This window comes from Sus scrofa, chromosome 13 (genome assembly GCF_054392235.1).
Source record: "Sus scrofa isolate SSC_HxYL_T2T_F1_AM1 chromosome 13, Sscrofa_HxYL_maternal_Yorkshire_Landrace_v2.0, whole genome shotgun sequence".
Taxonomy (NCBI): Eukaryota; Metazoa; Chordata; class Mammalia; order Artiodactyla; family Suidae; genus Sus; species Sus scrofa.
In genome coordinates this window covers 57,304,857-57,329,591 of record NC_139395.1, presented here as the reverse complement: position 1 = coordinate 57,329,591, position 24,735 = coordinate 57,304,857, and the positions used below count along the sequence as shown (strand labels likewise).

Below are 24,735 nucleotides of genomic sequence, written 5' to 3'. Positions count from 1 at the left end.
TGTAACAAAATGGGGTCTATTCCAGGAATGCAAGGGTGGATAAATATTAAAAAGTTAATCAGTGTAATCTGCCAAATTAAGACTAAAGAAGAGAAATATCACATGAGTATCAGCTGATGCAGAAAAAGCATTTAACATTTTTTTTTTTTTTTTTTTTGTCTTTTGGAAGTTCCCAGGCTTGAGGTTGAATTGAAGCTGCAGCTGTTGGCCTATACCACAGCCACAGCAAAGCCAGATCCCAGCTGCATCTGTGACCTACACCACAGCTCTCAGACATGTTGGATCCTTACCCACTGAGTGAGGCCAGGGGTCGAACCTGCCCTCATGGGTACTAGTCGGACTTAGGTAGTTAGTCTTATGAATTACCTCTGAGCCACAATAGAAATTCCACATTTGACAAAATTTAATGCTGATTTATGATAAAATCTTTCAGAAAAGTAAGAATGAAGGACTTCTTCAACTTGACGAAGAGCTTCTTATTTATTACGTACGTCTGTCGTATATAAAATGATGAAAAACTGAATGCTTTCCCCCTGAGTGTGGGAAATAAGGCAAGGATGTCTGTTCATGCTACTCCTATTCACCATAGTGCAGGAAGTTCTAGTCAATGCAATAAGGCAATAAAAGGAAATAAAAGGTGTACAGACAGTAAGGAAGAAACTGTCAATATTGCTGATGACATGATTTTCTACTTAGAAAACCCTTTAGTGACCTTAAAAAAAAAAACACAAAAAACCTCTTAAAACTGAATGAGTTCCACAAGATTGTAGGATATAAGACAATTAAAAAAAATCAATTGTGGAAGTTCCCGTGCAGTGGAAATGAATCCGACTAGTATACATGAGGATGTGGGTTCAACTCCTGGTCTTGCTCAGTGGATCAGGGATTTAGCATTGCTGTGACCTGTGGTGTAGGTCGCAGGTGCATCTGGGATCTGATATTGCTGTGGCTGTGGTACAGACCGCCAGCTGTAGCTCCACTTCAACCCCTAGCCTGGGAACTTCCACATGCTGCAGGTGCAGCCCTAAAAAGTGAAAAAAAAATCAATTGTATTTCTGCTTATGAGCAACGAACACATGGATACTATAAAAATACAATTTACAGTAGTTCAAAATTATGAAATACTTAGGTATTAATCTAATCATTGCAGAATTTGTATGCGAAATGTGACATAATGCTAATGACTGAAATCAAAGAAAATCTAAATAAGTGGAGAGACATACTGTATTCATGATTTGGAAGTTTCAGCATACTAGATAATTGTCCCCAAAGTGATATACATGTTTAATGCAGCTCTTACAAAATTCAAGTATGATATTTTATATGGACAAGAATATTCTGAAATATATATGAAGACAAAGGAACTAGAGTAGCTAAAACAATGTTGAAAAGAATAAAAGTGGGAGGAATCAGTCTAACAGATTTTAAGACTTATGTAGTTACTATGTGGCTATGTGGTTATTCATGGAGTAATAAACAAGTGTTTCAGTGGATTAGGATAGGGAAGCCAAATAATAAATGCAAATGAATATTCCACTGATTTTAGACAAATGTGCAAGTCCTTTAATGGAAAAAAAAATAGAGCCTTTTCAAAAGTGGTCCTGAGCCATTAGCAAAAAATGAACCTAAAACTGAGTTTTAACATCTTATGTAAAAATTAACTCAAAAGGATAAGGGACTAAAATGTAAAACATGAAACTGTAAAACTTTTGGAAGAAAACATAAGAGAAAATCTTTGGGATCCAGTGCTAGGTCACGATTTCTTAGACTTGACATTAAAAAACAATTCATAGAAAGAAAAAAATGATGTATTTAGACTTCATCAGAATTAAAACTTTTTGGGTGTTTCCATCGTGACTCAGCAGTAATGAACCCAGCTAGTACCCATGAGGACACGGGTTCAACCCCTGGCCTCATTCAGTGAGTTAAGGACTTGGCATTGCTGTGAGTTCAGTGTAGCTTGCAGACACAGCTGGGATCCAGTGTTGCTGTGGCTGTGGTGTAGGCCAGCAGCTCCGATTGGACTCCTAGAGTGGGAACTTACATATGCCACAAGTGCGGCCCTAAAATAAAATTAAAAAAAAAAATTAAAACTTTTGCTATGTAAAAGACCCTGTTAAGATGATGAAAAGACAGATACAGACTGGGAGAAAATATTCACAAACCACCTATCTGACAAAGGACTAGTATGTAGAATATATAAAAATCTCTCAAAATCAACAGTAAAAAAAACTCACAAGTAATCCATTTAGAAAATGGGCAAAAGTCGAGAATAGATATTTCACTGAAGAGATTTTATAGATAGCAAGGAAGCACAATCAAAAGATATACAATATCACTAGCCATCAGGGAAATGCAAATTAAAACCACAATGATGTGTTACCATATACCTATTGGAATGGCTAAAAAAAATAGTGATAATACCAAATTCTAGTTATGATGCAGAGAAACTGGATTACTAATATATTGCTGATGGGAATGTGAGTGGTACTGGAACTCTGGAAAATAGTTTGGGAATTTCTTATAAAACTAAGCATGCACTTACTATTCTTGTGGGCATTAATCCCAGGAAAATGAAATTTTATGTTCATATTACACCTGTGCACAAATGTTCACAGTAGCTTTATTTGTCATAGCTCTAAACTAGAAAAACATAGATGACCTATTTTGGATAAATGGTTAAAGAAACAGTAGTACATGCACATCACGAAGTACTACTCAGCAATGAGTCATTGATACATGCAACTAACTACTTGGCTGAATATTCAGGGATTTAGGTCTCTGGAGGAAAAGAAAAAGCTAATCCCCAAAGATTACATTCTATATGCTTCCATTTATATAACACTCTTAAAGTGACAAAATTATATGAATGAAGAACAGATTCATGGTTGTCTAGGGTTAAGGAAATATGGGGTGGGAGAGCAATAAGTGTGGCTATAAAAGGGTGATAGGAGGATCCTTGTGGTGATGGAAGTATTCCGTATCTTGACTGTATCAAAGTCAGTATTCTGGTTGTGTGATTGTACTGTAAGACTTGCAAGATATTATCACTGAGAGAAATTGGATAAAGTGTACAAGGAATCTCTGTATTTTTTTCCTAGTAATTTATATGTGAATATATAGTTATCTTAAAATAAGATGTTTAATCAAAGAGGGGAGGCAGGAGTTCCCACTCTGGCACAATGTGTTAAGAATCCAGCTGCAGTGGCTTGGGTGGCTTCCGTGGCTTCGGAGGCATGAGTTTGATCCCTGGCAAGGTGCAGTGGGTTAAAGGATCAAGTGTTGCTGTAAGTGCAGCTGGGTCGCCGCAGCTGCAACTTGGATTTGATTCCTGGTCCAGGAACTTCTATATCCCCTGTGTGCAGCCATGAAAAAAAAAAGAAAGAAAGAAAGAAAAAGGGAGGCATGTGAACAAAAATAATTGAGGAGAGTATAACAACATAATGGTAGAAATTACCTTAAAAGTCCAGAGACCAATTTAGAAAGAAAAAAGTAAAATATAAACAGATTCCAGAAAGGGTCAGGAATGCATGGCATTCATGCATTTGTGAAAGTAGGAATGAAGGAATATGAAAAGAATGCTGAAAAAAGCCATAAATAACTAGTAGATCCCCAGAGTCCCAGCCTAACCTGCATAGCCTGAGGACTGTCCCTCTCCCCACCCCTTCACTCTCCAGAAGGAAGTTGGGGGGGGTGAAGCACAGAATCTGTGACTGGGGTCACTGGCCATAGCTGAGGACAGAGCTATGGTGATGAACCAGGAATTAAGTGAAAGTCTACATAATGGGGCTCCCACTCTTTCCCACACTTAGATCCCAGAACAATGTTAGCCAGACAGAAGATGGAAGACACTTTTATGGGGACTTTAACCAGCCCAAGAAAAGAGACCTAGAAATACCAACAGCCACACTTCCCAAACAGGAAGCCAAATACTCTAAGGCCTGCCTTGTCCACTGTGGTGGCAATGGGTGGCTTCTGAGCTTTGAAATATGATTTGTCTAACTTGAGATGGGCTGTAAATTTAAAGCACATTAAGAATTTGGAATGCTTCGTATAAAAAGATGTGGAATATCTTGTTAATTTTGATTACCTGTTGAAAGAATATTTTTATATACCAGGTTAAGTACAGTATATTATTAAAATAATTTTTAAAAGAGTAAGAGACTGAATTTCTCCCAGACTGAAAGCAGAAGAGCAACTTTTATGGAATCTTGAAAGTTTCATAAGTAAAATAAAAGCAACGTGATATCAACATGAAGGAAGCAATCAGCCAGGAAACAAAGAAAATCTTAGCCATGTATATATGATATATTGCTCTCTAGGTAGTGCCTGTTAAAGTCGGTTTTTTATTTATTTATTTATTTATTTATTTATTTATTTATTTATTTATAATAGTAAAATCTGCTGAATGTCAGTAGGCAGACCATCAATGTATGTACAGATCGTTCTCTTCTTCTGAAGTTATTTTAAACTCTGGGTGAGATTAACATAGATTTGGGGAAACAGCAAAGGTCCTCTGTGTATCATTATGTGTCCAATATACAGTATGTATGATTTGTTGAGGGAGTCATCTGTCCCAGATATCCAGTTCAGTAACTGTGATTTAGGCCAAGTAACTGACTTTGCCTCTGTTTCCCCATCTGTAAAATAGAAATATAAATAATAGTATCCTTTAGGTCACTGTGACTGCATGATTTGACCTGTGAAAAAGGCTTAGTCCTGATACATTTTAAGCACTGTGTAAATGTTAACTATCATTATTATTACTGTAGTTTAGTAGCTCTAGTATTATCTCTAATCCTTAGGACAGCCTGTAAAGTAAGCAGTGTTTTCTGATAACCCAAGGCTTAGAGCAGAAGCTGCTCTCCAGGGTAACAAAGTCACTTTAAAACCTGAGTTTTTCCCATTATCCTATTTTGCTTCATAAATCTTAGCACCTCGTTGCTGAAAGAAGCCTTTTAGATCATCTTAGGAAGTTACTGAGACTGTCTGCAAAATAGATCACTAAGGGCTGGGCTCTGGGGTTGGAGAGTCTTGTGTTCAAATCTTGCCCTCACCACTCAGAACAGCCAGGTGGTATGGGACAAGCTACTTAACTTCCATGAGCGTTTCTTCCTCATGGATTATTGTAAGGATTACGCTAGACCATGTATGGAAAGCCCTTGGCATACTGAATGCTGCATAATTATTCATTTTTTGTGATTATGATTTTTAGTATCAGTATGGTCTAAATCTCAGGACAAGTTAGGTGTGGAGGTAGCACTGAAACTCTGGTAGGTCTTTTACTCAGCGTTCTCTTTTCTCTATTTTGCTATCTAATTGGTTAGTTTTCATTCATCCTTTTAGAGTCTACATTTAGAAAGTCAGAGCTGTTAGTGAAGATTTTATAAGAACACTTTCCAAGACATTTTTTTTTTTTTTTTTTTTGTGAACTGCCAAGTCCAGAGACTTAGAATGTAGCTTGGTGCTGAAGTAATTGGCTCTCTTAGTCTTGAATTATAAGAAGTTCCCTTTCAGAGTATAAGGTTGAGAACCATGAGAGGAACTCTCACATTTTGGTAATTGCTTTAAGGAATAACTTACCTTTTAAAAACACACGTTACTCCTACTCCTTCCTTCCCTCACCATGCCATTTTGAGAATCTCATTATATATCTTCACAATCTTGTTTTCTGAGTCTCCCCTTTTAACTTTCTTCAAGTACCATCCCTTAGTATTATTTTCTTTTCAGTTTATCAGCTAGTTGGGAAAATGATGTGCTTTTTAGCTCTGAAGAGTTTCTGAGGAATACAGAAATGATCCAATCTTAGGAGAATACAGAAATGATTTAATTTTCTACCTGTCAAAGAATTGAAGCATTGTGAAACTGGTCTTAGCCAGCAACTTGAGGCAAGCTGTACTGTATTTACTGCTGTTATATCATGTCAACAGACAGTTCATGATCAGAGATTAATTCAGAAATGCTCATTAATATGCTGAGCTAACGACAGGATAAAATATTTTAATATGACCTTGAATGCAACATTTGTTGTTTTTTGTATGCACTGTGTAGATTTGGCCATGAAAAATACTGAACTCCACAGTGTTCTGATATTGATAAAGTAGGTGTCTTCTAAACTTCTTTTAAATTTATTCCTCCTCTTCCTGGTAGTTAACGAGATAGATTATAGTTTTAGTTTTCCCAATGGAGGGTTTTAAAGCAAAAAGACTAACAGTATTTTTTCCAACATAAGTGAGAGAACATCAGGAAATAGAATAGCAAATATATTTCCATTTTGTCATAAAGAAACTTAACATTTTTTCCCTGTTACTTAGACATCCATTTAAACTATGACATTTCTCTTGTTTTGACTAGCACTAGAGTAAGAGAGAGAGATGTTCTGTTACAAGGACCTCATTGCCTGAAATAAATCTCTAAGCCTTTAAGCTCTATTCTTGTGGTCTCCATGGTTCTTCTCTTTGGCTGTTGAGTTGCTTTACTATGACAATCATGCTAAACTTTTCAGCTACTTTTTTGAACTCTCCCTCTCAAACTGGAGATGAGAGACTAGTAAGCACATTTTACCCCCCTCCCCCAGCCCCATCCCTTGTAACAGAACCAAACTTGAGCCAGGAAAGCTTTGTCGTTGATCCATCCATCAATCCAAAGCTATTAACTGCTTTGCATTCAGCATCTGTGTAAGGTGCTATGAAAACTGAAAAAAAAAAAAAAAAAAAAAAGAAAGAAAGAAAAGAAAACCACTTTGGACAATTCCCAGACCTCAAGAAACTCCCCATCTTTCCTCTCTACCTTCCCTTCTTTTACCAACTTTGCAAAGAGTTTGAGGCTTTTTACTAAATTAAAGGTAGTGTGCAAGTAGCAAAGCAACCATAAGACAGAAACATGACCATCTTTACTAGTATAAGTTGGTAGGCCAATGGAGTGAGTGAACTAAATTTGGTTGTAGGTTTCCTGATCCCTAAGGCAGAAAGGAAATTACTAGCTTACGTTGCATTTTTTTTTTTTTTGACCAGAGAAAAAGCATTACAATTTTTCCATGCTGGTAGAATCTCTTTGGGATCAAAACTGAAGGCAGACTTTACACGTTTACAAAGTGAACAGTGACTTTAGTGCAGTTTTCAAGCAAAGTAATCAGTATCGGGGGAAAGATTGAGGGCACAAATTCTGATCTGTCTTGCTTACCATTGTGTCTCAGGGCTCAGCACAGTGCCTGGTACATAGGAGGTATTGGATATATAGTTATTCTATTAAAATGGATCATTCAATGGACAGTTTTGCACTAACTTTCATTGTCGATGAAAACTCTACACTCTCTGCCTTTGAATATTGTGTTTGTTCTCTCTCCCTAGAAAGCCATTCTTCCACCCCTTGTTTACCTCCTTCTCATCCTGCCAGTCTTATGTTGGATCCCACTTCCTTTGTTTTAGCCTCTCTCAGAAGAATCTGCTTCTTTCCTTTAGACCTTTTCTTCAGTTGGAAAATATGCATTTCCTGTGGGAGTCTTTGACTAGTGTCTGTCTCCTCTAATAGGTTCCAGAAAGCATAGATCACCTTTGATTTTGACCCCAGATCCTAGTATATAGTGCCTGACACTTATTAGAAACTCAATAAATACTTTATTAAGTGAATGAAAGTCATTAATCACAAAGTGATGAGTTATACTTTTAATGAACTTTGAATGAAAATGAAGATAATAGTAATTATGCCAGTATTGATGTTTTTTTAAAAAAGATCTTGGTAACTACCTCTATTGAATTATAACCATATTCCAAGTCATTTACATAAAACATACCCCTTATAAATAACTCTATGAGGAAGGCAAAGTTATTATACCCATTTTACCAATGAGGTAAATGAGGATAAAGGAGATTGATGACTCAGCTAAGGTCATGGACTTAATTGGTTGGTAAAGCCCAGGATCCAAATGCACATTCTTAGCAATCATGTAAAATTGTTCTCCCTATGCTATTTTTACTAAAACATCCTCAGGTTTATGATCTGGAGGAACAAATTGATAGTGTCCTCACGTGTCCTAAATGGTGTGATAAGTTACCTTGTGACATCGCTGAGTAGCAACAGTCCCCCATCATTTCACCATAAGGCCTCAGCATGTTTCTAGCCTGAAGCAAAAAAATGTAGACCCAGAGGCCATATGATTCTTTTTTTTTTTTTTTTTTTTTTGTCATTTTGCCTTTTCTAGGGCCGCTCCCGCAGCATATGGAGGTTCCCAGGCTAGGGGTCGAATCGGAGCTGTAGCCGACGGCCTACACCACAGCCACAGCAATGGGATCCGAGCTGCATCTGAGACCTACACCACAACCCACTGAGCTAGGCCAGGGACCGAACCTGCAACCTCATAGTTCCTAGTCAGATTCGTTAACCACTGAGCCACGATGGGAACTCCGCCATATGATTCTTTATTTTTGTTTTCAAGGCATTGGAGTGGGGTGTTTTTTTACCCATCCTCTTTGGTGCATGTCTTTTGCTGAATGTCCTTTGCTACAGTTCCTTTTATAAGGAGTTATCACATATTTCATTTATTTAAAAATCCAAAGTTGTAGATCAGCTATAGTGGAAAAAATAAAAATCATTATAAAAAAAAATCCAATGTTTATTGCAGTGCAGAGCAGCCACATTATTATAAGTACTTACTCAGACAAATTAACTGATTCAGTGTAGTAGCTCTGAAAAGTCTAATTTCCATGTGCGGAATCATGTTTATCATCACCCAAATTCAGAGGCACAAAATAGCGCATTTACATTGGTAACGTATTCATAACATTCCTGTTCTACCTTGTTTGTTTGTTTTATTGTTAAAAACCAACCCAAATCCTATCTGTAGGATAACACACACAAAAGGATGATATTTAAGTATTAGGACCGTGATGTGGCAAAATAGTTAGGGCATATCCAGCATTGAATTGATGCCTTCTGTAAAGATAGAGGGGTTGCCAGATTTTTCTTTAAGGGTTTGGCTAACTGCTTCTTCAAGGCCTTAAGGTCTCTTGAGGAAATGTACATACAAGGCATTTTTAAACAAAATATTGGCTCAGGAGGAAGCACTGGGTCTTTGGGGGTTTTCACTTCATGATTACTGAACTTTTCTGCAAGACTTTTTCCTCCACAGATTTTCCTGCCAGGAAGAGAAGAAAATTCTTTACAATTCTAGCCTCTTTAAAGAATGAACTCCTTGCCTCAGAGGGGAACTTTTGATATTAATGGCAAAAATGAATTGTCTTAAGACCAACTTTTATTTTAAAGCAAAAATTGTGTTTTGGATGGGGAAGAATCTAACCTCAAGGCCTAGAACATATAAGGTTAATGGCAAACTTGCTTCAAGGAGAGAAATATAAAAAGCAAAATTGCTAAGTCGGTTGAGGAACTAATCAGGCATATTGTCCCCTTGATTTTATAAAATTATAACGAACCTTTTAGAAAGGTTGAAAGGATGTCCATGGTGTGCTCTCAGTTGACTTTGTCTGAAAATGTGTAGTTCCTCTTTCCTGCGGTTGCAGAGGCACTGGTATGTGCTGAAGGGGTTCTCCTGGTTGAGGGCTTAGTGTCTTTCCAAATGACAGATGGTTCCCTCTGCTGGCTGAACTTAAATTCAGTCCTCCTAGCTGAGCCAGTCTAGGAGGAATCACCTTCCTTCTTACTGATTATTGAACAGTTTCATCCTTAAAGAAAGCAACCATCTGTGGCTAGCTTAAGTGCACAGCAGAACAGGTGATGGGACATCCTTTCTTCCTCCCTCCCCCTTCCCTCCCTCTTTTCTTTCCTCTTTCCCTCTATCCTTTCTTTCTCCTTACATCTTTTATTTTGAGGAAATCTTAAAAAATACAGGCATAAAAGGTAGTTTCATAAACATCTCTATTTCTACTGTCTAAAAAGGAGCCTCTGTTTATGTTTGGTCAAATTTACTTCAGTTTGTTTGTTTCCTTTTAAAGAAATTATTGATGAAAACAAATTCCCTTTTAACTACCATAACTTGTTTTCCTTCCAGTGTCCACTCTCTCAACTGTTTGCACTTCCTGCCCCAAATTCATTACCATAAATATAGAATGTTTTTAACTAGTCTGGTACACACACACACACACACACACACACACACACACACCCCACACCAATTTGTACTATCTTGTTTGTGTGTCTAAATCTTTCCTTCTTGGAGTTCCCTCATGGCTCAGCAGGTTAAGGATCCAGCATGTCACTGCTATAGCTCGGTTGCTCTTGTGGCACAGGTTTGACTCCTGGCCCAGGAACTTCTGCATGCCATGGGTGTGGCAAAAACAAAACACAACACAACAAACAAACAAAATTTCTTAGTACTTTTTTTACATTACATTATTTATGAAACTTATTTATATTGATACCTATAAAACCAATTGATTCCTTTAAACAGCTGCATGATATTCCATCCTACAAGTGTAGCACATTTGCTTATTTCCTTTCCAGTGCGACTTTTAGGTAGTTTCCAAGTTTTGCTATATAAGAACAAAGGCAAAAAAAAAACCACTGCAATAATCTTTTTAGTATGTCTATCCTTGTGTCTATATTGCTTTCGCCCAGTATATCCTGCAAGAAGAATCAGTATGCCATAGGATATATGGAGCATTACTTTTGATAAATATAACAAAATTGCTCACTAGAATGATATACCAATTTATGATTCTGCCCCAGAAATAAACTAGAATATTATGCTTCTTTTTATGCATTTTGGACAACAATGAATTTTGTCTTTTCCAGAAATGTTTACTGTTCTAATAGAAGAAAAATGGAATTCTATTATCTTAATTTACATTTTCCTCTGGTGAGGCTGAACTTCCTTCTAATCTTCATTGTCCGTTGAGATTTCTTTTTTGAATTGCCATTTATTTCCTATATGTTTGGCCATCTTTTTTCTTGATTTGAAGGAATTCCTTGCATATTCTGGTTACTTATTCTCTGTCTGTTACATACCTTGCCACTGTCTTTGGTCTAGCATTTGAGAAGGTGATTTTTTTCTGCTGATTGGTAAGTTAAATTGTTAATGGTTTTTTTGATTTAATTCTGTTTATCAAAGAACTGTGCATATCTCTCTCCTTTTGGCCCATTGCCATTCTTTTGGATCTGCATTCAAAATACACATCAAATGGCTGCCCACTTTTCCCTGTCCTCTGTGTTTTCAGACCAATACCTTTATTCACCAGGATTACTGAAGGACCCTCCTAATTGCCCATGCTTTTTCAGTGTATTTTTAAAAGCCAAAAAAATCTTATTAAATGTAAGTCAGATCTTACTCCAGCTCTGCTCAGCACTGTCTGCTGGCCTTCTACCTTGATGAATAGAAACCCAAGTTCTTATAATGGTCCCAAGATCCAGCACCCTCCAGCTCCCTGTCCTGGCTCTGATCTTGTCTTATTTGCATCTGTCTTCACTGCTCCACCCACCCTGTCCTCCATGCTGCCCTTCTAATACAGTAAGCATTCTCTTAACTTACACCATTGTCTTGTCTGTTCCTTCTGCCTGGAACTTTCTTTGCCCAGAGCCATCTTGGTGGCTGTCTTCAGATTGAGTTCTTTGCTGAGATGTTATCCTTTGGGTGAAATCTCTCCTGATATTTTTGTTTAAAAATGCAACTATTTCTTCAGACTCAATCTATGATTTTCCCAGGGCTGCTGTAACAAAGCACTACAACTGGGTGGCTTGAGACAATGGAAGTGTATCTTCTCACAATTCTGAAGGCTATAAGTGTGAAAATGAAGTGTTACTAGGGAAAAGTTCCTTCTGAAACCTGCAGGGGAATCCTTTCCACCTTTCAGAGCATTGCCAGCAATCTTTGGCAATCCTGGGCATTCCTTGGCTTGCAGCTGCATAACCCCAATCTCTGCCTTGGTTATCACATGACCTTCTCCCTGTGTGTCTCTGTTTTCACATGACTATCTTCTTATAAGGGTACTAGTCATATTGGACTAGGGCCCCATTATACTCCTGTGTGACCTCATCTTAACTAATTACATTCGTTGTGATCTTATTTCCAAATAGTCACATCCTGTGGTGCAAGGGGTCAGGACTTCATCATATCTTTTTTTGCAGGGGAGGGAAGGGAGCCATAATTTAACCCATTACACTCATCATCTTCTTTCCCACTCGTGTTTCTCCAGAGCATGTAGCACTATTTAACCAACCATATATTTTACATATTTATTTGTTTTATTTTCTGTCTCCCCCACCGGAATCCAGGCATTATAAGGCAGGGTTTAGAGCTGTTATGTTCACCACTGGAGGGAACAATGCCTGACACCTTCGTAGGAACTCAGTAAATACTTGTTGAATAAGTAATGACCTGTTTTCACTTACTGCACTGAGCAGATCATAGCATGACATGGACCAAAACCAGAAGATAAAGAAAGGAAATAATTACCTTTAAACAAAATCGTAGGAAATGAATAGGTCTTTATAAATATGATGCTTTTATTTCAAATAAGGTCATATGAAGGAAAAGAGAGGTAGAGGTCAAAGCAGAGAGGAGCTGGCCAGCTGGAGGATTAGTACATTGTCACTGAGTGATTTATGGGCAATGGGGTCTCCTCACTGTCTCCGTGTCTCATCTCTTATTTGGAGTTGTCCGTGCATCGGGCATGGGTCTTTCACTTTGCCTGAGCGCCTAACATATGCCAAGATATTGTGCTTGATGTTTTATCCTCATTAAAAAAAAAAAAAAGATTCTCTTGATAAATACACCCTTCGTATATTAATTATGCCCTTTCGATGGAGGTGAAAAATGAGGCTTGGTGAAGTTCAGCAGCTGTATAAGACACAGAGATAATACATGTGTCACTAGAATTCAAACTCAGATCAGTAGGACCCAAAACCCATGTTTCTCCAGTTGCCAGGTTCCCCTAGATTCTCATGGACACTAGCATTTGAAAGGAAAGGAAGTAAACTGACCCAGAAAATACCCTTCAAACAGATGCTTTGGTTTAGACCACCATAAAACCAGAGACATACTTTTCCTACCAAACTTGTGGGTTGGCTTCATCTTTCTGCAAACTGGGAAACTCAGGTGCCAGGACTGACTGGCTCTGAGGAGGGTCAAATAATAATGCAGCTAGAATAGCCCAGGACTAGAAATGGGAAGATGGTATGTCAACACCATTCTGCTACTTCCTTGATGTGATCTTGTAGGAGTCACTTAAGCTGCTCCTGAGTCATGATCTCTCTTGTGCAGAATAATGACAATACTTAGAAATCAACCATGTGCCTTTATTCGCCCCCTTTAACAGTACCAATGCTGTCATGCTAGGTCAGTATTCGCAGTGCATGTCCCTAGTGAAGTTGTGCTGGAAGCCATCTGGATCACTGCCTTAATGGTCATCTGAATTTCTCATTTACGATGTAGGTATTCCAGGACTTCCTGCCTGCAGAGACCCTCAGTAGAAGCACTGCACGCCCTGCTGTGAACACTTCCTGGAGGTTCAGAGAGGTAGCATTTACTTAATTAAAAGTTCTTTCTTTTCATAGAGTTAGGTATAACTGACCTACTATGGGCATCCCTATAATAGTAGTTATATTCTCATGTATATGTAAAATAGAACTCTTAAAATGGTGAAATTTCAGGGCTCAATTCCCTAGGAGAATTTACCCTTGCCTGACTTCTATTTGTAGCCTCCATTTAAAACTTGGGGTATAAATATTGTGTCAGTTAAATAAAGGAGTGATGACTTCACTTTTCGAAGACAGCATTACCTTCCCTTTCATGAAATGTAGCTTAACCGTTATTTGATTGACACGCTATTATATTATTCTCCCCCCACCCGACAGTTACACATATTTAATAAATTTTATGTATAAAAAGTAAGGTTAAGCAGTTTCAAAGTCAAGTTGTTATGCTTTGCATGGTTTTGAGAATGATCGTGGAAATGAAATGACATGAGTGGTAGTAGGAAGTGGTAGCAGTGATGAATCTCATAGGGCATGGGATTGTTCTTGGGCAGAGGAAGTCCCAGTGGCACATGCTGGGACAGCGAAGAATAAATCTTATAAAAAGCCTTGAGAATAGGGCAAAAGAATCACTCACCTTTGTATGTATGAATGGTTTCTCTGAATAAGTTGAATATACATTTTTTAAAAAAGACAGTAAAGGAAGCAAACTGTGAGAATGTGGCAGAACTTCCCCAGTGGATGTTGTCAGTGGATGGTGTTCATTTAAACTCTCTCCCTCCAGACCTCTCCTGTGTGTACCCCTAACCTCCTCTCTCACCTCTTCTCATCTTTACTCCCCTCACAGTATCTTCCATTCTGAGGTCTCAGTAAACAATTTAGTGTGTCTAATAAATATAAATATCAAGTAGACCTATGTGTCAGAACACAAAGATTTATATGCTTTCTCTTGCTTTCAGTCAAAACCCAGTCTCCTGTTTCCACTTTCCATTGTCTGTCTACTTATTCGCGGCCCTGCCTTTTATTTTCTCTCATTGCACAGTTGCTTGAAACCCATGGATTTATACAAAGTTTAGAAAGGTGGGCAAGATTGCCCCTCAAATTTGTAGGACCATGATACATTGCTATATTTTCAAGAAATACTCACCATATTCAGATTATGTTGGGATGAGTCAGGCATCTTTGCTTCTTTATAGTGAAATGCGTGTGCTTCATGATTCCAAATACCCACACTTTGCTGTTTCTCCTGTTTAAAAGGACTGACTCCGATTTCTGACTCTGATTTCTGCTGTGTGATCTCAGCTAACTTACTAAACCTTTCTGAGCTCTGGTTTTCTTCCTCCACAATATGAGGCTAATTATGGGAACCACTTTATAGAATGGTTGTGAAGGATTAAATGATGATTTTAATAAAATGATTACCAAGGTACCTGGCATACAGAAGTCCTAAAAAAAATGGTAAAGATTATTATTAGAAAGAAATTTGAACTTTACAAATCTGTAATTGGTGTTTAAAGATATTATTGTCAATATTACATTTCTCTTAAGATGTTACCTATTGCAGTTTTCAATGAGGCAAGTTATAGAGATGTCTGAGACAAAAAAAACAAAAAAACAAAAAAACAAAAACAAAACAAAACTAAGGTGAAATAAATAATGTGGCAAAGTACCATGTATTTAATATTTGGTAGTCATGATCCTGTACAAGCCTCATTGCTTTGAGAGTAAATGCTGCCAGTGTAAAAGCCAGCTCTGATTGATGTTTTATCATTTTATTATTTAACTTTATGCTGTGCTTTCATTCCAAATTTTCTTATGTACTTGGCTGGATGATCAAGGAAGCTCTCAGTCTGACTTATGTTTCTACTGAAAATGAAAACCAAATATCACTAGAGGAGATAATGAACAGAGGTTAAGTATTTTGAGGAGAGGACCTAGGAAATGCAAAGGAATATTTCCTAAATGTGTTTACTTGTTTCCATTTCTTGTATGACTAAGTAAGGTATACTGAACCTGACATTTTCACAGATAACAACTAAAAAGTATGGGGGGAAAATTACCTGAAGGGCCTAGGAAGTGAACATAAGCATGTAGATTCTAAAAGAGAATTGAAATTCAAAACTTGGAAGCAGGGACCAGTGCACATGAGTTCCCCATTTTACAACTATTAGACTTGAGGGTATGTTGAAGTTAACGTCACTTGGGTGGTGAACTCCAGATAAACATAGTCTTTTTGGTTTGAAAGAACCAAAGAATAGGGTTCAGGGCAACCAGAGAGGGGAATCTTCAATGTATAAATTCAATGTATAAATACAATGTATAAATACAATCTGGGAGTTCCCCTTGTGCTCAGTGGTTAACCCGACTAGTATCCATGAAGACTTGAATTTGATCCCTGGCCTCGCTCAGTGGGTCGAGGATCTGGTGTTGCCATGAGCTGTGGTGTAGCTCACAGATTCGGCTCAGATCCAGCATTGCTGTGGCTGTGGCTTAGGGTGGAAGTACAGCTCAGATTGGAACTCTAGCCTGGTAACCTCCATATTCCATGGGTGCGTTCCTAAAAAAAAAAAAAAAAAAAAGAAAGGATGTAAATAAATACAATATGAATATATGACTGATCCCTGAGCCACAGATGCATGGAACAGACACACACACTAGCACAGCTAAATATAAAAGAACTGATCTGAGGTTTGAGCTGCCACCCAGGAGATAGTTTTCAATTTGTGTACAACCAGATTAGTTGCTTGCTAAAATAAATTACTCAGTGCTCCTCAGGAAACTCTAAGGTTTAGAGTCTTCACTCCATAATATTCACATTCACACATTCACATGACACAACCAAAAATTATATAACGTATGCAGATCCCAAGAAAGTATGATCCCCTCTGAAGAGAAAAGACACTCCCCTGAGACTTATTCCAAGATGACTCAAAGTGGAAATTAGCAAAGATTTTAAAGTAGCTATTATAACTATACTCAATGAGGACAGAAAGATACACTTACAATAATAAAAACATAGTAAATAGAAACTATGAAACAGAACCAAATGGAAACTCTGGAACTGAAAAATATAATATTTGAAATAACGTTTCACTGAGTGGGCTTACATCCATTGCAAGGAACAGAGGAAGGTGTCAGTGAACTTAAAGACAAAGCAGTAGAATCTTTCTGAAGAGAAGAAAGAAAAAAATATTTAAAAAATAGTAGATGGAAAAAAATGAACCGAGCCTCAGGGGCCCGTGTGCAAAAAGTAAAAATGTCTAAAAGACAAATAATTGAGGTCTCAGAAGGAGAGGAGAAAGAGAATGGGACAGAAAATTATTTGAAGAAATAATGGCCCAAATTTTTAAAATTTGGTGAAATGCATACATTTATAGATCAAGAAACTCAGTGAATCTCAGGATAAATGTGAATAAAACTATGCCTATATATATCATATTCTAATTGCTGGACACTGACAATGAAGAGAATATCTTGATAGTAGCCAGAGATAAATGACAGGTTACCTTCTAGGAAACAGTATTTTAAATGAGCACGTCCTTCTCATTAGAAACTACAGAATCTAGGAAAAGTAAAATGATATTTTTAAAGTACAGAGAGAAAAAAAAAAAAAACCAACCTCTGTTAACCCAGAAATCTATGTATAGTGAAAATATCCTTTGGAAATGAAGGCAAATTAAAGACATTTTCAGATAAAAGTAAACTAAGAGAATTCATTGCCAGCAAACCTACATCACAAGAAATGCTAAAGGAAGCTGTTCAGGCTGAAGTGAGATAACACCAGATGGAATCTTAAATCCTCAAGAAGGAATGAAGAATGTCAGACATTGTAAATATAAAAGAGTGTTTTTTTCATCTCAGTTTCTCTAAAATACACAGGGCTTTTAAAAGCCAAATTATGACACTGCCTTGTGTTCTTTATAATGTACTTTGGGTATATGTCATTCATATGACAATTAGAGCATAAAGAATGGCAGGGGGATGCACATGGTTTTCAAATTTTATATGAGGAGGTATGAATTGAACAAACACTAAGTAGACTGTGAAAGGTCAAGAATGAGTATTTTAGGAGTTCCCACAGTGGTTAACGAAACCGACTAGGAACCATGAGGTTGCGGCTTCGATCTCTGGCCTCACTCAGCAGGTTAAGGATCTGGCATCGCCATGAGCTGTGGTGTAGGTTTCAGACATGGCTGGGATCCCGCATTGCTGTGGCTCTGGTGTAGGCTGGTGGCTACAGCTCGGATTAGACCCCTGGCTTGGGAACCTCCATATGCCACAGGTGAGGCCCTAGAAAAGACCAAAAAAAAAAAAAAAAAAAAGAGTATTTTAATGCTTAATACAATCACTAAAAATCCAAAAGATAACTTAAAATAGAATCCTGAAAACTTTTAAAATGTTCTCCAAAGAATGCAGGAAAAAAGGAACAGAGAACAAGAAACAGAAGAGGCAGACAAAAAACAAATAATGAAATTGTAGCTCTAAATACAACCATATCATGTTAATCACATTTAATTATATTAAATGTTAATGGGCTAAATACTTTAAAATCAGAATTTATCAGAATAGATTAAAAAAACAACGCTAGTCTGTTAGGAAATAACCTTTAATTAAAAATATACAGGTAAGTTTAAAATAAATTGTTGGGAAAAGACATGCTCTGGACAAAGTCCGTATAAGAAGTCTAGAATGGCTATGTTAATATCGGACAAATTAAACTTTAAGACCACAAGTATTACCTGAGATAAAGAGTATTTCATAATAACAAAAGGGTCATTACATTAAGATAAGAATTATAAATGAGTGTAAACTTACAATGAGATTAAATTAAGTATTTTTGAATCTAGAATTTTTTGAAAACTATCTCAATAGGTGGCTCATCACTTTAACAACTATTTCATAAACTTGTGGAATCTAACTCAATATGAGTAGAAAAAAAAGTGTAGTTGGCTAGTATCTATCTTTCTGACTATCTATCTATCTATCTGCCTAACCACTTCTAAGTTTTTCATTCCACATTTTTGTGCAATGTGTATTTGCTTCATTTAATGCATTTTATATGTTTGAGCATCTCCCATGATCCAGCACAAGTTAGGCATTCTCATAATTTCATCCCTTCAACTGTTTATATATTTAATTGGAATGCATCAGAACAGCTATTCAATCCATTCTGATGATGCCCTCACCATGCTAGTTGTTAAAATACTTTGAATATTATCCCTGCTCACAATAGTTACCTGAGTTGGGAGTATTTCCTCCATTTGTCAGTGGAAGAATCGTAAGCTCAGAGGTTCAGTATATTGACCCAAATCATATGGAGAGCGTATGTCAGAGCCAGCCTTCAAGTCCAAGTCTGTCTGTTTCCAATGCTTTCCCAGTGCACCACACAATTTCTTCTGAGGATACATCGCTGATCCATTGTTTTTAGAGTATGAACATGAGGATCTACAGAGCCTTTTTCTGGACTCCCTTGAGGATGAATGGACATCTTAATGGTATATTTTGTATATTTGACTGCATTCTACATACAGTCAATGGCTGTGAGATTGCTATTTTACATAGAGACAGACCCATGATTTTGTGTCAGTTCTCTGGGTACACTAAGTAATACATTATTAAGCCTAAGAACATCAGATGTGTGTATGCTTCACAGAGTTTTGTATTCCCAGTAGACATGTTTAAGAATTTAGAGATTGTTGACAACTTTCCTAGATTTCCATGTGCTCTTTGACATGAAAGAAGGGCAGCAAGTGTGATCCTGGCCCAGACTAGGGCAGAATTTTACATAAGTGCCTAGAGTTTAGAGCTTAAGTGATTTCTAAACATTGTTTAAGAATTAATGCATTTGCGTTTTACTACTTCTGATTAATAGACCTGCATTTCTATCTTAAAGGGTCGGTACTTCAGACTTTTCAAATGTACTATGTACTAAATAACCAAACTGAACATTTTTGTAAGCACTCTCTCTGAACCTTCACAACGATATGAAGAAATAGAGATTATCCCCATTTTAGGAATAAGAGCACTGAAGCTTCCATATTCTCACCTCATAAATAGAAGGCTAATACATTGGCTCCTCTCCTTGAAGTAGGACCTAAGCAGTAAGTTATGGCTTCACTGTAATTGCTTGTGAAAATCTATGTGCAATTTCCATAATATATTTGAGGGTCCCTAGCCTAGAATCAAGTGAGACAAATCCTACCTCATTTGTGGTGGTTTATAGTCAGTGTAAAATAAGATTAATAAAATATACATAGAAAATCAGGAAAGAAATGCACCAATCACTATAGCTAATAGAGTTGCTAATATATACTAAGCACAAAAATTCACTCGAGTTTTCTGTTAAGCAAAGCCAAGAGGGAAACATAGAAGGTTTCATATTCTAATGATCAGAAAAATTAAAACACGTCAGAAATTTCTCATGTGATTGTGAAGGTCCTTTTCTGTATCTGAGATTTCGTAAAAATGAGGTAATAGCATCCGCCTTTCAGAATCTTGGTGGTTTCAATTGAGACCACATTGGTACATACATTTTAGCTTACTGTTGTCTTTATATAATAAAGATTCATGGTAGAAATCTATGCAGTCAGACTGTAGTTAACTTCACTAAAATGCCATGCTCTGAACTTCATTGGGTCATCTAGTTATTAATTTAACTACGTTTATGTTGTCAACACCTGTGAGAAGCATTTTACAATCTTCTCCAACACAAAGTAGATGTGATTGTCCACAGTTCATCAGTTATGTAACTGAGCTCTAGAGAAGTGATGTGACTTGACCAAGGCCACATATAAGGGTTGTAGTCAGAGTTTGAACCCCTATCTCTATATTACCAAAGCCCATGTTTTTTCTACCACAGTACACTGCTTCTAAAATATTGAATAAATTAACAGTGTTGGTATTATTTCTTTTTTTTTTTTTTTTTTTTTTTTTTTTTTTTTTGTCTTTTTGCTATTTCTTTGGGCCGCTCCCGCGGCATATGGAGGTTCCCAGGCTAGGGGTCCAATCGGAGCTGTAGCCACTGGCCTACGCCAGAGGCACAGCAACGCAGGATCCGAGCCACGTCTGCAACCTACACCACAGCTCACAGCAACGCCGGATCGTTAACCCACTGAGCAAGGGCAGGGACCGAACCTGCAACCTCATGGTTCCTAGTCGGATTCGTTAACCACTCCTGTGTTGGTATTATTTCCAAGAAATATTCCAGTTTATAAAGCAGTCATTGTGAAAAATTGGCGTATATTGGGTTAGAATCTGTGTGATGTAAAATCACTGATGGAATCATAAATCTGAAGGCTCCACATACCCTTGACAACATCAGAGAACCTTTAAATACCTGTATATTGTGTCTGCATTTTGTTTCTTCAAAAATAATTTCTTTGTCAAGACTTGAGAACTCGGAGAGTGACAGAAAATAAGGTCACCTGGGGACAACTAGTGACAGCTTTGCCAATACAGTTGGAATGTTCCTTACTGTAAAGCTTATTTAATGAAAAGAGACCTCCAAAACCTTTTTACTAATGTGTAGTGCTCTCTTGTCAGTTTGAAATGAGCAAACTGTCAACCTGCCGATTACCATGCATACAGTATATGCTCATTAAATCATGCGCTATGGGTTTCTTCAGGTTGTCAAACTGCTTAATTGAAAAAATGTGTAGTGTCGCTCTTATGGGAAAGAGGCAGGAATCAAAGGACAGAAGAGCTTACTGTTAATATTTCGGAGTTTGCTTTTAAGTGCAGCCAGAAATTGTTCTGTTTTATAGTTTTGATTAAAGGACTGTTCCTTTTGCATCTTTTTTTGTTTTGTTTATAATTCAAACACTGTAATTATAATGGAGTTGCTTTTATAATAGAGCTGCTAAATCATTCTGCCAGCAGATGAAAACCAAAGTGAATGGCTCAGATTTTTGTGCTGTAGCTATATATATAAGGCCAATTTGGTTGTGTTGAGGCTGAAACAAACTAGGAATAAGAGATCTAGATGGATTTTAATTTTGCTAAATCTCTGATGTGATGTTTTCATTAAGGAGATTTAGGCCTTCTCATCACCTCAGTGGGTGAGTTAATCCTTTTTGAGAGCAGACACCCTTAGGCTACTTTGGCCTGTGAGAATCAGGCTGTATGATTTGTTTATAAGGTAGCTTTAAAAAATACCAGTGCCCAAGCTCCACCCTAGACCAAATAAATCAGAATCTTTGGAGGTAAACCCATTTTTTTTTAAAAGCTCTCCAGATTATTCTAATATGAGCCCGGGTCAAGAGAGACTGGCCTAAATTGACTCAAGTTGTCTAGTATTTCAATTCAAAGTGTATTCAGCGCTGTTATCATCAAACAAAAGGCATCAAATAATGACTTATCAACCGGTAAAACTTTAGGGTTTCTCATACAGTTAAAAACTCTGATTTCACTTAGATCTATTAAGTGAAATTCTTTGGAGACATTGCCCAGGAATCTCTGTTTTTAACCAGAGCTCTGGGTGATTCTTATGCCCCAAGGTCTGAGAATTTGCTAAAGAATCAAGATGATCTTTAGAAGTGAAGTTGAGTGGAACTTACAAAGAAAGTGCATAAATCACAATAAAATCAGGGCAGGCCTTTTTTTCTTTTTTAAACAGTAGATTTTGGTATATTCATTTACACTTACTAGGATCATGCATATTTATAATAGCAACAGCTTTATTTGGGAGGAACTCCCCTCAAACCATCAACACCACTGTCTCATATGGCACCACAAACACACACAGAGACATTCCATACCTTCTTTAGCCTTTAGATACCTGGGTTTAATGACTAGGGGCAGTGGATTTTCAAGGGCCTAGAAACATATTGAGAACTGAAAGGAACAGAAGGTTATTTTGATTTCAAAGTATGGATAGATTGAAGAATCAGAACAGTTAGATATTTCATGAAATGTCAACATAATAGAATATTACGCTATTGCTATTATTACTAAATTTAGTAATTATAAAGAGGGTGTTTAAAGACATTTTATGAGTTAGCTTTTCTCATTTTTAAGAATGTCTGAAAATGCATTATGATTGCTGAGAAATTTTAGCCAATTTTAAGATTAAATAAACCAAATTATATGTAACCCAGTAATTTCTAATGCAAAAATACAAAAATCTTCTCAAAGATTTCACATACAACAATTGCTTATTATAATCTGTTACTATCAAATGAAGTTAAGCCTCCCAAAGAAAATGTGCCTAGAGCCTAGGAAGGTCATGTACCCCATAGCATATCCTTAAAATTTATAGGATGTTTAATTGCCCTGGGCTCCATTCTCATTGACAAGACTATCAAAGTATGACTAAGCAGTATTCTAAAGATATAGTTGAAACTGAACATTGTTGTTCATCTTCTGTTCTCTAGAGAAAAAAAAAGCCAAAATGAAGAGAAAAATTAATATTTTTAGGTATATATCACACTCCTCTTTTTCTTTTTAGGGCTTCACCTGCATATGGAAGTTCCCAGGCTAGGGGTTGAATCTGAGTTGAAGCTGCTGGCCTATGCCACAAACACAGACACAGGAATGCCAGATCTGTGACCTACACCTCAGCTCACAGCAATGCCAGATCCTTAACCCACTGAGTGAGGCTACAGATCAACTCACATCCTCATGGCTCCTTGTCAGGTTTATTATTGTTGAGCTACAGGAACTCCCATATCACACTCCTTTTAAAAGTATATCACTTACATAAAGTTGGGACTATTAATGAGCATTGAGTGAGACTGACAAAGCAAATTGCACACTCTACCTCTTGCTCAGAAAATTACGCCTAAGAGATTGTAATAATAGTAGTTAAACAACATATGACCAAAATAAACGACAGAAAAGTAGATGCTGCTGGAAATTTGGAGTCTCTGAGATCAGTTGGTAACTTGAACTGAATGTCTTTTTACAATTCTTCCTGCCACGTTCAAACTTTGGATTTGATTGCCTATTAGGTCCCTAGTTTCAGAATTCTTCTGATCCATGGATTATGATTCCTGCTACAGACATCTTACTTAAGGTATATCTTTTTTCCTTAGCCCCTCTTTTTTTCCTTTGTAAAAGTTGCCATACCGGTTTTATTTATTTTTGGTTTACTTTCCTCTTTGTCTCCTCCCCAGAATATAAACTCCATGAAAACATGAGTTATGGCTGTACTTTACTAAATCAGTCATGGGGAAGAAAGGGTGGGGACAATCGATCACTTTGTCCTTGCCAGCAATGATCAGTCAGAAATGTCATGCTATTAGGAACAATGTTACAAACACCTATGGTCAGGAAATATTTTAGAACATCTTTTGTAAACTTAGATTCTAGAACTCCAAGTCAATAAATGAGTGAAGAGAAGGGAGTTATATTTAAGTTTCATCTGTATCTTTCTTACCTCCCCCAACATGTGAAAGGAAAAAAGAAAAAAAAAAAACTGAAAGAATCAGCTTTTCTATAAATTCTATGACTTCTAGATGAATAAAATGGCTAATTGTTCACTCGAAAATGACTACTTTATACTTTTGGAAAAGGGCCTGAAAATTTCTTGGCACTACTTCAACTGATTAATAATTTAGAATGATGACTGACTGGAGAATGGAAGTGGAGCTAATAGCCTCTCATTTTCCTCTTTATTATTTCAGACAAATTGGTAAGTCATGGTGGAGGTGTCGGGTGTTTCTGGGTCAGCTGACTAGAAGCTTTGAATTAAAAATGGAGAGAGATATTTGATCTCTCTAAGGTGTTGACTTCACCCCTAATGGAACTGGATGACTTTGTCATGTGTTACTTCTGATGCTTAGTGTTTAGCGCTGCCATCACACTCCCCCCAAAGACTATGTGAACTACAAGAAACCCCTACTGTGACTGCTTTGTGCCACGTCGTGTTAGACACTGGTTAGGATGAAACAATGGATCCAACACAATCCAAACCTTAAGAAGTTCAAAAATACTGGCAAGAGAGACACATATATATCTATAAATCATTATTCTACCGGTATTACATGTCTAAAAAGAAGGATATGAACAAATACCATGGGAGCCATTAGCTTATGGATTGATGTGAGGGATCTGCCTAATTGGGAATTAACGATTTGAAACAATGTGAGAAAGTCAAACTGTCTAGTACTGATGGTATATGCCTTGGTGGCAGCAATTAGAATGGGAAAATGTCTAAGAAAGGAATGCTGGCATGGGAAACTGGTTGGGATTTCCAAGGCTACACAAAGCTCTGTCTCTGCATTCAGAAATATAGGTGTCGGATAAATCGTATCCTAGAAAGGTTGAAGTGAGCCTCATCCTAGAAAATGTACAGAAGTTTATCAGCTGGAAATT

At 37.1% G+C, this 24,735-nt stretch overlaps 1 protein-coding gene across 24 annotated transcripts in view; it reads left to right on the top strand.

Moving 5' to 3' along the window:
- The window catches only part of FHIT (fragile histidine triad diadenosine triphosphatase), a 1,441,601-nt gene that overhangs the window by 392,053 nt on the left and 1,024,813 nt on the right, over positions 1 to 24,735 (top strand). For 20 of the 24 annotated variants that reach the window (XR_014823438.1, XM_021070759.2, XM_084988820.1 and 17 more), the window contains one exon: positions 13,382 to 13,465. The exons of the other annotated variants lie outside the window; for them this stretch is intronic. The gene's annotated coding sequence lies outside the window, so the exon portion shown is untranslated. The remainder of the gene's footprint in view (positions 1 to 13,381; positions 13,466 to 24,735) is intronic. 24 annotated transcript variants of the gene reach the window in all.